The 14,020-nt window shown below is 35.1% G+C and overlaps 1 protein-coding gene across 6 annotated transcripts in view; it reads right to left on the reverse strand.

The window, feature by feature from the left end:
• ncam2 (neural cell adhesion molecule 2) overlaps positions 1 to 14,020 on the reverse strand; it is a 398,045-nt gene that overhangs the window by 112,168 nt on the left and 271,857 nt on the right.

The raw sequence follows: 14,020 nt of genomic DNA on the forward strand, positions 1-14,020 counted from the left end.
TATAAGATTCTGACACTATGATAACTTTGGATATAAATATCACTGTTTCACTGTATTGTGATTACTGCACTATATTAAGAATTCATTTTAAAGCTATCTTGTGGCCCATCTGCAGGATCGCTAAGGCCTACTAGTGGTTTGTGGCCCACCAGTTGAGAATCCTTGAACTAAAACATTGAGAAAAGGAAGTGACAATATTTCTGCAAGATGTAAAACCTCTTTTGGCCAATTGTCTTTATCTTATAGAGCCACACACTTATGGAATACTCTTCCAACAGAATTAATCACATGTCGATTTTCAATACAAAATTGTACACACTGTACTCAAATTGAGTGCTGTGTTGGATTTGTGTGTTTAGTCTGTGTGTGATTGAGTCTGTATGCTTTAAATTGGAAATTTCATTTATTCATTTATTTTCATTTGGCTTAGTCCTTTATTCATGTGGCGTTGCCACAGCGGAATGAACCAACCAACTTATCCAGCATAAGTTTTACACAGCGGATGCCCTTCCAGCTGCAACCCAGTACTGGGAAACACATACATATTCAATTATTTATTATTCAATTCACCTATACGCATGTCTTTGGACTATGGGGGAAACCAGAGCACCCGGACCAGCGACCTTCTTGCTGTGAGGCGACAGTGCTAATCACTGAGCCACCGTGTGAACCCAATTTTATTTCATTTTATTCTTTAATTTATTTATTTTTTGTCCTTGATTGTTGTAAGATTTACTTCTGTAGGGACTGCAGGTGGAAAATAGCAACCTTGCTAAAAACTGGCACAACACATCTTTCCCTTTCAAGGTTAATGTATTGTTGTGCATGTTCCTGTTAAAAAAAATTAATTTGATTTAATTCAATTTAGATTTTTAGACGAGGATCACACAGTTGTCTGAGTGGGAAAGGATCCCATGAGGGGAGGAAAAAAAGAGCACAACTACATACACAATCTCCAAAAAGAAAATTTTTTTTTTTTTTAAATTAGTGGCTAATTTGTATACATTTGTATAATCTCTTTTGAACAGTTTAGTACAATTTTCTCATCCCCAATAAGGTTTGGGGGGCATTTTTTCACAATAAATACAATAGTTAAGTTTCCTCATGAGAATGGACTGCTTTTTTATTTCCACATTTCTAAAATGTATTCTCTGTTTGTTAACTAACTGTTCACTTAGAACAAGCTTCATCTCATCTCATCCATTACCACTAAATTAAAACCTCATTTTCACAATCTTAGATCCAATTTTTCCCTAACCGCTACTGGAAGAGAGGAATAACATTTAAGAACATACAGTAGGTTCTACAAAAATAGTATTATTTGTATTTGTGATCGAGATACATTGAATATACTGTATCTTTGCCAACACAATAAGAAAAAGTGTGACATCTGCAAAATATTCCATGTCTTTCAAAGACAGCACATCCACACTTTGCTCTGTCATACTTTTTCTGCTCTGTCACTCATTGACAACCTGCATGTTTTATCTAAGGGTTGTTGCTGTATGTACATGCCCCGCAATAGAATTCATAAAGCAGTAAGCTCTGGTTCATCGGTGCAGCATGTGTATACAGTTCTGAGAGCAGACTGTAATTACAGTAGATATAAGTCAAAGGAAAATATTGCCTATTTTGAAACCTAAACTTTGATTATTACTTTTAAGAGTTCATTTTAAAGAGTGTAATGTATACAGTCATACATACTTTTAAAACATAAACGATGCTTTGTTAGCATAATTTCGTGACGAACAATAATAGTGAGCAGATGGTTCAGAAGAATTCTCATATAAACAACGCATAATATAACAATATTTCATAAATGAAACAATTTTAAGCACAAAAAGTGACAGTGGATGTTGTTTAAAGGAGGCAAATTGCGTAAAATTAGTAGTGCCATTGCCTTTGTATAATAAAGGTATGATATTTGATTTTGTATGTTTACATCTGTAGCTCCAATACAATTTACCTATACTTTTGCTAAAACATTTCTATCACAAAACATAGATTAGACATAACAAATCTTGTCCTTAATCTCTTAGACGATGCATTTTTTAATATTAGTAACATTTTGTACATTTGTCCATGAAACTTTCAACAGTCGGTGTAAAAACAAACATCGAAATGCTACTTCAGCTCCATTTATTAATTTATTTTACTTTTGGCTTAGTCCCTTTATTAACCGGGGGTCGCCACAGCAGAATAAACTGTAAACTTATCCAGCATATGTTTTATGCAGCGGATGCCCTTCCAGCTGTAACCCATCACTGGAAAACATCCATACACACTCATTCACACACATACAGTACACTATGGTTAATTTAGACTACCCAATTCACCTATAGCGCATGTCTTTGGACTGTGGGGGAAACCGGAGCACCCAGAGGAAACCCACGCGAACACAGGGAGAACATGCAAACTCCAGAAATGCCAGTTGACCCAGCCGAGGCTCGAACCAGCGACCTTCTTGCTTTAAGACGATTGTGCTACCCACTGCGCCACCGTGACGCCTCTACTTCAGCTTTTTTATCTATAATGATGTATTTTATTTGATGGTAAAATAGAATATAAACAATAATAGCTTTCAGAACCAGAAATGAAAGATTACACATCATTTTTGTTACAACCCCCAATATTTAAATATTTAAATATTTATTATTATTTAATAAATGTTTAAATCATTTAAAATATTTTTGCATGCAATAGTAAACTTTATTGATGTAAAACTAAATTTTTAGCAACATAATTGTGGCTAGTGATAATGCTGGGTATCTAGTAAACAACAAGCCATAGCTTATGAAAGGTAGCACTGCTGAAAGTATGTGCGTGTCTATTAACACTCTATATGTGCACTCCAAGGTCAGGCAGCTAGCGATTTTTATTGCCGCAGTCTATTACAGGTATGTGCTTTGATTTGAGTGAAAATTTTTATATTTCCATCTCTGCAGAGAACTGAAAGGTGATAAAGTAATTTCAGACTGAACCTAACCCAATTTTGGCTCATTCAGAAATTACTCTGCCATGCCCTTCAGAATGAGGTAATTCACCTGAGAGAGAGCAGCGTTCAAATAGTTTCAATAATAGGTAGCGACGCTCTTCTGCAAACTTCCTATACACTGATTTTAAATACGGCACATTCTTGTTCCCCTATCCAATTTTCTGGTTTAGGGAATGGATGGAACCATCCTGTCTAGGAAACGGCATCATTTTGAGTTGTGACTGGTTTAAAGACATAACACAATTTAATGGAGTGTGCGCCAGGGTAAAAAGATTAGATTAAATGGATGTTTTATTCATGGTCACTTTCAGCCTGACTTGGCAGTATATTAACACATCGCTCTCATCCTCTATTAGAAATCATAAACGCACACACTATTTGCTTTTCCCCTTGCACATTATGGGTCATTCATTAGGTAAACCCAAACAGCTGACAGCCCAGTTCAAATTAATGCCACGATTGTTTCCCCATTTGCCATTTGTCTTCAGTGCATCGCTGGCACGCATTAGTCCTGCAAGGGCACTCTGAAGCAGAAATAAGTGTATTTTTGTTGATGAGATGACAGCCGTTGAGGTCCTGATGGGGATCATCATCATTACAGCTGGGGTTCAATCTCAAACCCCTATTCAAACCAGAAAGCTTTGACCGTTCTCCAGGGTTAAATAGTTCCAACCTTGGAGGCAGTCCTACAATTGAGCTGCTGGTAATGAGGGTGTCTGTATGAGTGGGCAGCTCAAAGATCACACACGGGGTACTGCAGACTTGTCGGTTTTTATCTTTCCCCTGAATTTGGTCCTATTTTTTTTCACAGTTTAAGCGACAGTTAACTAATCATGCTGTTTCACACTTGACTTTCTGTCTTCTGCGAAACACAATAACCAGAATGAAAGTAGCGTGTAATTGACCCTTATAACTTACACACAATATTACAAGTCTTTTGAAGTCAAACGAATGCTTTATTCGAGGAGGAAACTGAAGTTAAAATTGAACATTGCTATTTTTTATGATTTTGTAGATGAGCCAAAGAAACCAAAGGAGGAGGTCAGGATAGATTCAGCAACAAAGCAGAATGGTTTCTGAATAAATTCTTTAGTCTCTTTCTGTCATTCATCCACATATAGAATTAATGTCAGCTCATTCACTCTATAAGTTACTTTGCAGCTGCATGCCAACAAGTATTCAGAGTATTCATTGACACTTTATATTGATGGTCAACAAACACTTTCCACTGAATAGTCTATTTAGTAATGTATGCATTGTAACAAACACTTATTGTACCAATGCTAAATAAACCAGCTTATAAAGAAACTTGCATTGATGTATGGTTTGTTAGATATAGGACAATATTTGCCTGAGATACAATAATTTGAAACCTGGAGGGTAAAATAATCAAGTTGTACGAATTAACTTCCCAGCAATGTATTTTACTAATATTAAAAAAATATATATATGCTTACGAATACTGTACACTACCTTACAAAAGTCTTGTCACCTATCCAAGTTTTAGGAACAACAAATAATAAGTTGACTTCTAGTTAATCAGTTAGGATCAGAAGAAAAATAATTAATATTGTGAATGACTCTCATGAGCTCGGACAACTGCTTACATCTCTACAATAACTCAAATAACTTATTAATAAAGTCTTCTGGAATGGCAAAGAAAGTGTTCTTGCAAGTCTCCCAGAGTTCATCAAGATTCTTTAGATTCATCTTCAATGCCTCCTCCTTCATCTTACCCCAAACATGCTCAATAGTGTTCATGTCTGGTGGCTGGGCTGGCCAATCCTGGAGCACCTTAACCTTCTTTGCTTTTAGGATCTTTGATGTGGAGGCTGAAGTATGAGAAGGAGCACTATCCAGCTGAAGAATTTGCCCTCTCCTGTGGTTTGTAATGTAATGGGCAGCACAAATGTCTTGATACCTCAGGCTGTTGATGTTGCCATCTACTCTGCAAATCTCACGCACATCCCCATACTAAATGCAATTCCAAACCATTATTTTTCCTTCAACAAACTTGACTGATTTTTGTGTGTTAATCTTGGGTCCACGCAGGTTCCAATAGGTCTTCTGCAGTATTTGTGATGATTGGAATGTAGTTCAACAGATGATTCATCTGAAAACTCTGTATTTTGCCACTTTTCCAAATGTTCAACTAGAAGTCAAGTTATTATTTGTTGCACTTACAACTGGGATCGACGACAAGACTTTTGTCAGATAGTGTAAAATTTATTTATGGAACATGATCTTTACCTACTAATGATTTTGAGTATTTAAAAACATAATTTTAATTGACAGTTATAATTTTTTTTCCATAAATATACCCATGCAATTTAACAATCATGTTGTGGTGACATTTAACATATAAATACTAGGTGTGTAATGACACACTCAAGTTGCTATATGATACCATATCATCTCAATATTGTATGCTACAAAAAAAAAAAAAACACATTAAACATAATATAACTAAACATATGGTAAAAACAATAATAATATTATAATAAGTATGTTTACTGTTGGTTTAAATGCTTTAAAATAGTCTCGGGGTGGTGGACTTAAATGTACTATAAAATGGGTACTGGCAATTGATGACACCATAATACAACCGTTCGTTTTTCTGAACATTAAATAATCATACTAGACCCATATGCTTGCACTCTGTCGTGGACTGCATATTAATAGATTATTTTCACTGGTATAATTAGTGATTATCAGATTTCCGCGTCAATTTTGAATGAAGTTCTGCACAAGACTTTTGGCCAGCGGAGAAATTAAAATGGTCGTGCCCAACTGAGTCTGGTTCTCTCAAGGTTTTTTTTCTTCACTCCCATCAGGTGAAGTTTTTTTTCCCTCTCCGCTGTCGCCACTGCCTCGCATGGTTCAGGACTGGTAGAGCTACGCATCGATGAATTTGCTCTTCAGTGTTTGAACTCTCAGTATTGATTAAATCACACTGAACTGAGCTAAACTGAACTGAACTGAACTTAAACACTAAAACCTGAACCACACTGTTCCAGTTACTGAACCACACTGTTCCAGTTACTATGACCATTTATGTGAAGCTGCTTTGACACAATCTACATTGTAAAAGCGCTATACAAATAAAGCTGAATTGAATTGAATTGAATTGAATTTTATTCATCATTATATAGGCTAGAGTTCTACTGCCACTGCCACTCTGTAAACAATCTCAAGCAGAGCACTCACTTTGTAAATACAAGCATTCATTGGAACTGCAGAAAAGCAGCACACACAACTTTCTGTGTTCGCCATAAAGAATACAACAAATAAATAGCTTGTGTGTGACATCATTTTGGAATAAAACAAAAAGCAAAAAACGTATGTATGCAAATCATAATTACTAACTCCAGCTCCTGATGATGAACTGAGATCTTATCAAGCAAAATGATCACTCTGTGCAACGAACTGAACCTCATTTACAACTTTATTACCTGATCTTCACAGCGTCCTCTCTCTGTGGTAAACAAACCCCCAAGTACATCAGCTTTAGTGTGATTTTGCGGCCACGAATTTTCATTATGCACTGTAGTACACGAAAACAGAACTGACATTATTGGGTGAATAATGAGGGTGAACGAGTAAATACAGTGAGCTGACTCTTTGAAAAAAAACAATTGCAAATTATATCATTTACATAAGCATATTCCTGTTCTCTAATTTATGAAAGTGAAAATTGCAGGTAGTGGCAACAGATCTAATTTCCACTCATGGTGTATAGAACAAAACTGAACAACTACAGTTTTTAATGACATATCTAAATGCAGAGTGTCTCTCTTCTGTACGCACATCGATGCAAGAAATCACAAGCACATCTTGACTCATTGGTGTTGCAAGATCTTGCTAAACAAGCACACACAGTTTATCACACAGCCCAGGTTCATTTGAAATCCACCAACTTTATTTATCTGTAATATGTATCATTCATTGTATCTAAAAGTTGCAGTTAGAGGTACAGTTTTGTGGTTTCACTAAAATGTAAGCTGAAGCAAGTATTTTCAATGAGTCTGCACTAGAAAAAAGCTTTCATCCAATTAAAATAATTAGGGCAATAGTTCAAATCCAAATGATACACTTGACCCAATGAAAAATAAATAATTTGACTTAAACAATATTTTCTATCTCCATAAGAACAATTTTATATAACCTGGAACAAAGCGTATTTGTCTTGTCGAAGAAAGTCAATTAATTTAAAATCTATTTTTGTTCCAAGCATACCTTTAATCGAAACAACAATTCCCATGAAATATTCATTTGTCAAATAAAAAAAAAAATACAGTAATGATTTGACCTCTGAATTTGATCACTTGAGCCAATAAAAAATAAAAAATTTCCCTAAAATAAAATTTTTTAAGTCCCTGAAAGTACAAAGCAAATTGAGCTTGTGTTTAACATGCATGCACTGACTTGAGGAATAACCTTAACATTTTACATTGGTCATAACTATAGACTGTAAAAGATATGAACGTTGTATCCATGACATCAACCATAGGTTTCTGAAAAACGCAAAAGAAACTACAAGTAGGTGTAGCCAACCGTCGCCATTTTGTTCACACGTCATCACACCGACTGGTGGATACCAAACAAAGGCTTGGTTGTGTTCTACAGTATATCAATAAAGTGTTTAGTCTTTTAAAAACACTGTCGTAATACATTGAGCCGCTAAACATTGTTCTTATGGTGTTTTTCTACGGGAAGAAAACACAAATTACTTCCAAACACTTAAAATATAGTCTGTTTTAGTAAATGCAAGACTATTGATGAAATCCAGGATTACAGTGTATGACATTGTTTAAGATTACTGTTTTATAGCCTACATCTAATCAATCTTTCAGATTCTGAAGTGTATTCAAGTTTTAAAGACAAATATTTATGATAAATGATCTTAAATAAAACAAATACATTTATAGAGATGGTATAAGTGTATAATTTCACTCACTTGGGAAATGGAGGTCACATGAATGGTTTGTGAGTATAATTAAGTGCACACAGCATACCATATTATCTGATATTTGTAAGAAATAATTCCAAAAGGCATATGACAAACAAAAATACAATGTATATGTCAAGTTCAGCCACTAATCAGCGGGAATCAGCTGAGGTGAAGTGACGGCGACCAGCGAGACCTACAGTAGCTGTCACTGAAGTAGCCATGCCCTTAATTATGCAGACTTAATATAACTTAATATAAACGAAAGAGAAAAAAAAAATAAAAAAAATCACCCCTCTCACAGTTGTCATGAAGAGTAATATTAGCTGTACAAACCAAAATCGTTCTTTGTACCAGACTGTAAACACTTGTTTTCTGCTGTAAAGTTGGCCATTTTAACAGTGGGGTCAATTGAAATGTGCTCTATTATGAAATGTCGATGAATTGCAGTTTCAGTTACTTGTGTATTAGCTTCACGAGGGACAGCGGGAGGTTGCCGCTTGGTAAAAACAAATATTTCTTAGTTGAGCTCTTAATCAAAAACAATTATATTTAACTATGTTTTGAACTTAAAATAAATTACTTAAAGTAACAAAAGCAAATAAATATTAAACTGAAATGAAAGATACATTTTTTTTTATTTGAATAAAGTACTGCTTGATATTTTTTTTTCCAGTGTGTGTTGAATGTATCTTAAGCATAAATAAACTACATTCCAAGCAACCTGCACTTGCTTACTTTATTATCTCCATAAACTCGATAGATTTAAACCCCAAAATGCTTAATAATTGTCACTTTAAATAAGTGAACATGGCAACACTCCAAGTGTGTTTGGCGCTAAGCAGCCTTTCAAATATAAAGCACACCATTTCTGTGGAAGGCAGTTTTGTTAAAATTGACATCAGCAATGAATTTGGTTGATGTAATGTTACATTAGTTACAATTGTAAATACCAGACATGCAAGCCACCATGTTTCTATGGCTTCCAAGGTGCCAATAATTGAAAGTTTTGTCAGTATTTTAACTTAACTAAATAGTTTTTATTCTGTTTAAAAAAGTGTGAGAGGTGCTGCAGTGAGCAATTCATATAAATGGCTAAACGCCATGTAAAAGTGGTAAAAATACAAGCCTAAAGAACAAGAACAGTATTAATAATTTCTCTTTTTGAGGTTTAAAATAGGAAAGCCATGATTTGGACTGACTTGAAGGTAAGTAAATGATCAAAGAGTAGTTTGTGAATGAACTCTGCCTTTACGATTGGCATGCGGCACATACATTCACTGTGGAACTGTGCAGGAAACACACACACAAAGCACAGCACTAGGCTGTCATGCATCGAAACGGTTCCAACAAGATTATCATTGACTTTCTTGCCAATCGATGCCTATTTTCCAAAGGCAGTAATCTAATTTAACCTATTCCCAGATACGCATGCTCAACTGAAACAGCTCTGCTAATGTGAGACACAATTGGGCATTAAGACATCAAATCAGGCCAGCAAACCATCTAACAGACTCAATTGACCTTTAGCATTAACAGCTACACACATTCTAAGGCTAATCATTCAGCTACGAAAAAGATGGCAATATAGCAGGTATTCTAAAGAAAATCAAGTCAAAAAACATACAGGAAATAACTTAAATGTATCATTCCCCTGAAAAATCTGATTAAATAAAATAAATACAGCTTAAATTTCTAGCTTATTACAATAATCTCACTGCGTAATGTCACTCAATACTGTCTCAAAATTTACATGGATGAATCAAGACAGAGAAGACCATTAAAAAACTTTAATAATATTCAAAATTTTCGTAAATATACAAATATTATCTCAACATTTGCTACTGTTACGTTTCTTTATTCACTAAAGGCATAATGGATCAGAACAGACTGCACAGATATTTAATATATTTTATTATACATTAAGTGTTTTGTAACTTTATATTCATCAATAGAATAAATTACATTTTAAAATATGTCAAAAGAGCAAAAATATGTTCAAGTAGAGTTTATATTATTTCACAATACACCATTTAACTGTATGTTGGACCCCTTTTTGCATTAGGAAAATGCATTAATCTATCGTAGCATAGATTCAACGAGATACTGGAAATATTTCTCAGAGATTTTGGTCCGAATTGACATAATAGCATCATGCAGTTGCTGCAGATTTAACGGCTGCACATCCATGATGTGAATCTCGCATTCCACCAAATCCCGATGGTGCTTCATTGGATTGAGATCTAGTGACTTTGGGGGCCATGTAAGTACAGTGAACTTATTGTCATGTTCAAGAAACTAGTCTGAGATGACTCGCGCTTTATGACATGGCACATTATCCTGCTACAAGTAACCATCAAAAAATGGGTACACTGTGGTCATAAAGCGATGAAAATGGTCAGCAACGGTACTCAGGTAGGCTGTGGGCTTGACACGATGCTCAATTGGTACTAATGGGCCCAAAGTGTGCCAAGAATATATCTCACACACCATTACAATACCACCACAAGCCTAAACTGTTGATACAAGGCTGGATGGATCCATGCTTTCATGTTGCTGATGCCAAATTCTGACCCTACCATCTGAACGTTGCAGTAGAAATCAAGACTCATCAGACCAGGCAACACTTTTCCAATCTTCTATTGTCCAATTTTGGTGTGCCTGTGCAAACTGTAGTCTCAATTTCCTTGACAGGAGAGGCACCTGGTGTGGTCTTCTGCTGCTGTAACCCATCTGCCTTAAGGTTTGTGGTTATTTGAGTTACTGCTGCCTTTCTAGTGTATTAGCTCGAACCGGTCTGGCCATTCTCCTCTGACCTCTGGCATCAGCAAGACATGTGTGCCCACAGAACTGCTGCTCACTGGATAGTTTCTCTTTGTTGGACCATTCTCTGTAAACCTTAGAGATAATTGTGTGTGATAATCCTAGTAGATTAGCAGTTTCTGAAATACTCAGACCAGCCCATCTGGCACCAACAACAACCAAGCCACGTCCAAGTCACTTAGATCATCTTTATTTCCCCAATCTGATGTTCGTTTAAACTGCAACAGATCATCCTGACCATGTCTACATGCCTACAAGCATTGAAGTATGTGATTGGCTGATTAGAAATTTGCATTTACAAGCAGTTGCACAGTTGCACCCAATAAAGTGGCCGGTGAGTGTGTGTCAACAATGCTCTCTTTTGCTTTTTTACCCAATTCTTTCTGAGCTGAAAAAATAACATTTGATCATTGCAATGTTTTATAATATGCCTTCCAGTACAATAATAGGGAACACTTCTTTCTCTAGAATATGACAACATCCTCTATAGAAAATTCAAGACTTGTATGCTGTTAATAACAGTGTTAAAAAACTTAACATGAAAAAAAAAAAAAGAAAAAAAAGAATCTGTTGGAGCTAACATTGAGCGAAAATAAAAAAAACTACTGCTTAAGAAATCATCTCCATTTCTTGAGCATTTTTCTTTTTTTATTTCTATTAATATCTTCATATACACACACATCACGCAGAGGCCAGGGAAAAGCTAAGCTCTCTGAAGCCTTACTCACGCATTAAAACACAACATTACAGATATTACAAAGACGCTGTTTAGTATGTATGGCCTGGACATTTCAAAGTCATCTCAAAGTGTCCAGACTTCCAACCAACAGCACGCGTCCAGCAAAAGCGGCTAACTTTGAAAAGATCAAAACATTTCCTAGAGGACAAAGACATATTAATTTTGTATTGCCTATCTAACACTTATCTGACCGGAGGCTACTGAACAGTCCCGCAGAGTGGCATTTATTTTATGTCAGCCTCTGATATGTGTTGTCATGTCGGCTGGATTATCGGTCATGCCTCATTGAGCACCATGATTGGATCAGCAAGGAAAATATCAGAAGTAAACTAAACAGACACCCGTTCGTGTTCGCTATCATTGCATTAGACAAGGACACGCAGATGGGGTGATGTCACAGTGCTGTTTCCTTCCCATCAGACCGAGCAGGGCTAATGTCAATGAGATAACAGGATACAAACGCCTTTCGTCTGAGAGATAGCGCTGAAATGACTTTATCTTCAAAAGGAATAGTTCAACCAAAATGAAAATTACAAATATAGGGCTGGATTTTTAATAAACGTGCAAATTAGAGTGATACTGCAATCGCATGAATGTGGAAATGAAGCTCAGTGGATGATTTCTACCAACAGAGCATCAACATTGCACAAATTAAAGAACACTGGGGAAAAAAAATGCTAATTTTGTTTTAGAGTAGGTTAGCATGCATTCATTACATGCACTCAATTCTTAACAAGAGATATGTTCTTTCCAAATCCCTCCTTTCTGTATGTCTGCTCTGATTGGTCAGATGACCTAGTAGCATGTCATTATTGGTCTACAGCACAGGTGTCAAACCCAGTTCCTGGAGGGCCGCAGCTCTGCACAGTTTAGTTACAACCCTAATTAAACACATCTAAGGTGCATTTCCAAAAAACACCGTAAGCCAACTAAGGTCGCAAGTTCTGTTGTTACAAACATAATTCATTAATTTGGCATTTCCCAAATCCATTGTTCCAACGAACATCCGCAAAGTGCATTTCAAACTTGTATGATTGCAACTACATCTCTGGAGCTGTAGTTAGAAACATAATTCCTTGTGGTGTTCTATTCCTAGTTATCCCCCATGCCCTATTCCTTTAGAACGTTCCAACATTTAAACTTGAAATGCTAAAAAAAAAACAACAAAAAAAAAAACATTAAAGTCATCACTCTTAGGTGTAATTTGCTTTCAAAGTATTTTTACAGATCAGTTTTAGCAATCTTCATGTTTACAATTGCGTTCCTTTTGTAGTGCACTTAAAAACATTGATGTCATTTTGAACACAGCCGTGGCTCATGGCGAAAGCTGACCGATTATTTAAAATCAGAATTTATGTTATGTCTCCAAAGCTTGTGAAAACAAACAACATTGCATATGTTAATGCTTTTAATTTATAGTAAATGATTTATTAATCTGTACTGTATATGACGTGGGCCTCTTAGTTAGAACATTACTGCAGTTTTTTGTGAGTGTCAAATAGACTTTCCAAAAAAATTAAATAAATAAACAATATCCTACTTAATACAACTACTACTACTACTATTAATAATAATAATAATAATAATCATTATCATCATCATCACAATCTTCATTTTATTATTATTACTAATTTTATTATTAAAGTAGTCTTTTTTCTTTTCCCAATAAATATTAAATTTCATTTCCTAATAAATGGCCTGATTTTTTATTTATTTACATGATTTATATATGAGATTAGAATACGTGTTAGCTTTTGTAAGTGGTTTTATGTTTTAGAACAGAATATGTAATCTTCTCAATAATATTTGTAAAAGAAGCATTGGCTCTATGTGTGGCATTTATATATATTTTAATTAATATGGAAAACGAGTGTATGTTTTTACCAATAATAATTTTTTTATTTTTTTTAAATGCGTGGTGCGTGTAAAACAATATAATTTGTACAAAGAAATGATGGGGTTCTTTTCTAAAGAAGTTGTTACTCCAGCCCGTTTAGAGCATCATTATGGCCATTTTATAGTTTAGAACTAACGTGGTTCAAATGATGGATTTGCGACAGAGAAACTATGGGTTTTGGGAAACACTCATCACTACATTGTTCTTTACCCTAACAATGCATCGTACTATGATATGTCAGCTGTGAGTTACGTCATTGTTTGGGAAACGCACACCTGATCAGTAGAGGTGCATGTGAAACTACACTCTAACTATATGGTTTAGTTATATTTATCATGCCATCGTTTCGGTTCAATTCGATATCTCGATGCATGATGGTGCATTGGCAATGCTTTCCATATAAATTTTATATTTTACTTCGCAGCATAATAATTCTTGTATTAAAATGAATAATTTTTAAAAACATTTTATATGTATTTGTTATACAATCTTGTCCTTCAATACAAGCAGTCAGATATATGTACTTTACCTTTAATTTGACCTGTTCAAAGAAAACACAACTTCTGAATCCATCAAAAAAAAAATAAAATACAGGCACAGGACAACATCAGCATTTAA

The sequence above is a fragment of the Danio rerio genome, chromosome 9 (assembly GCF_049306965.1).
Source record: "Danio rerio strain Tuebingen ecotype United States chromosome 9, GRCz12tu, whole genome shotgun sequence".
In the NCBI taxonomy this organism is placed as follows: Eukaryota; Metazoa; Chordata; class Actinopteri; order Cypriniformes; family Danionidae; genus Danio; species Danio rerio.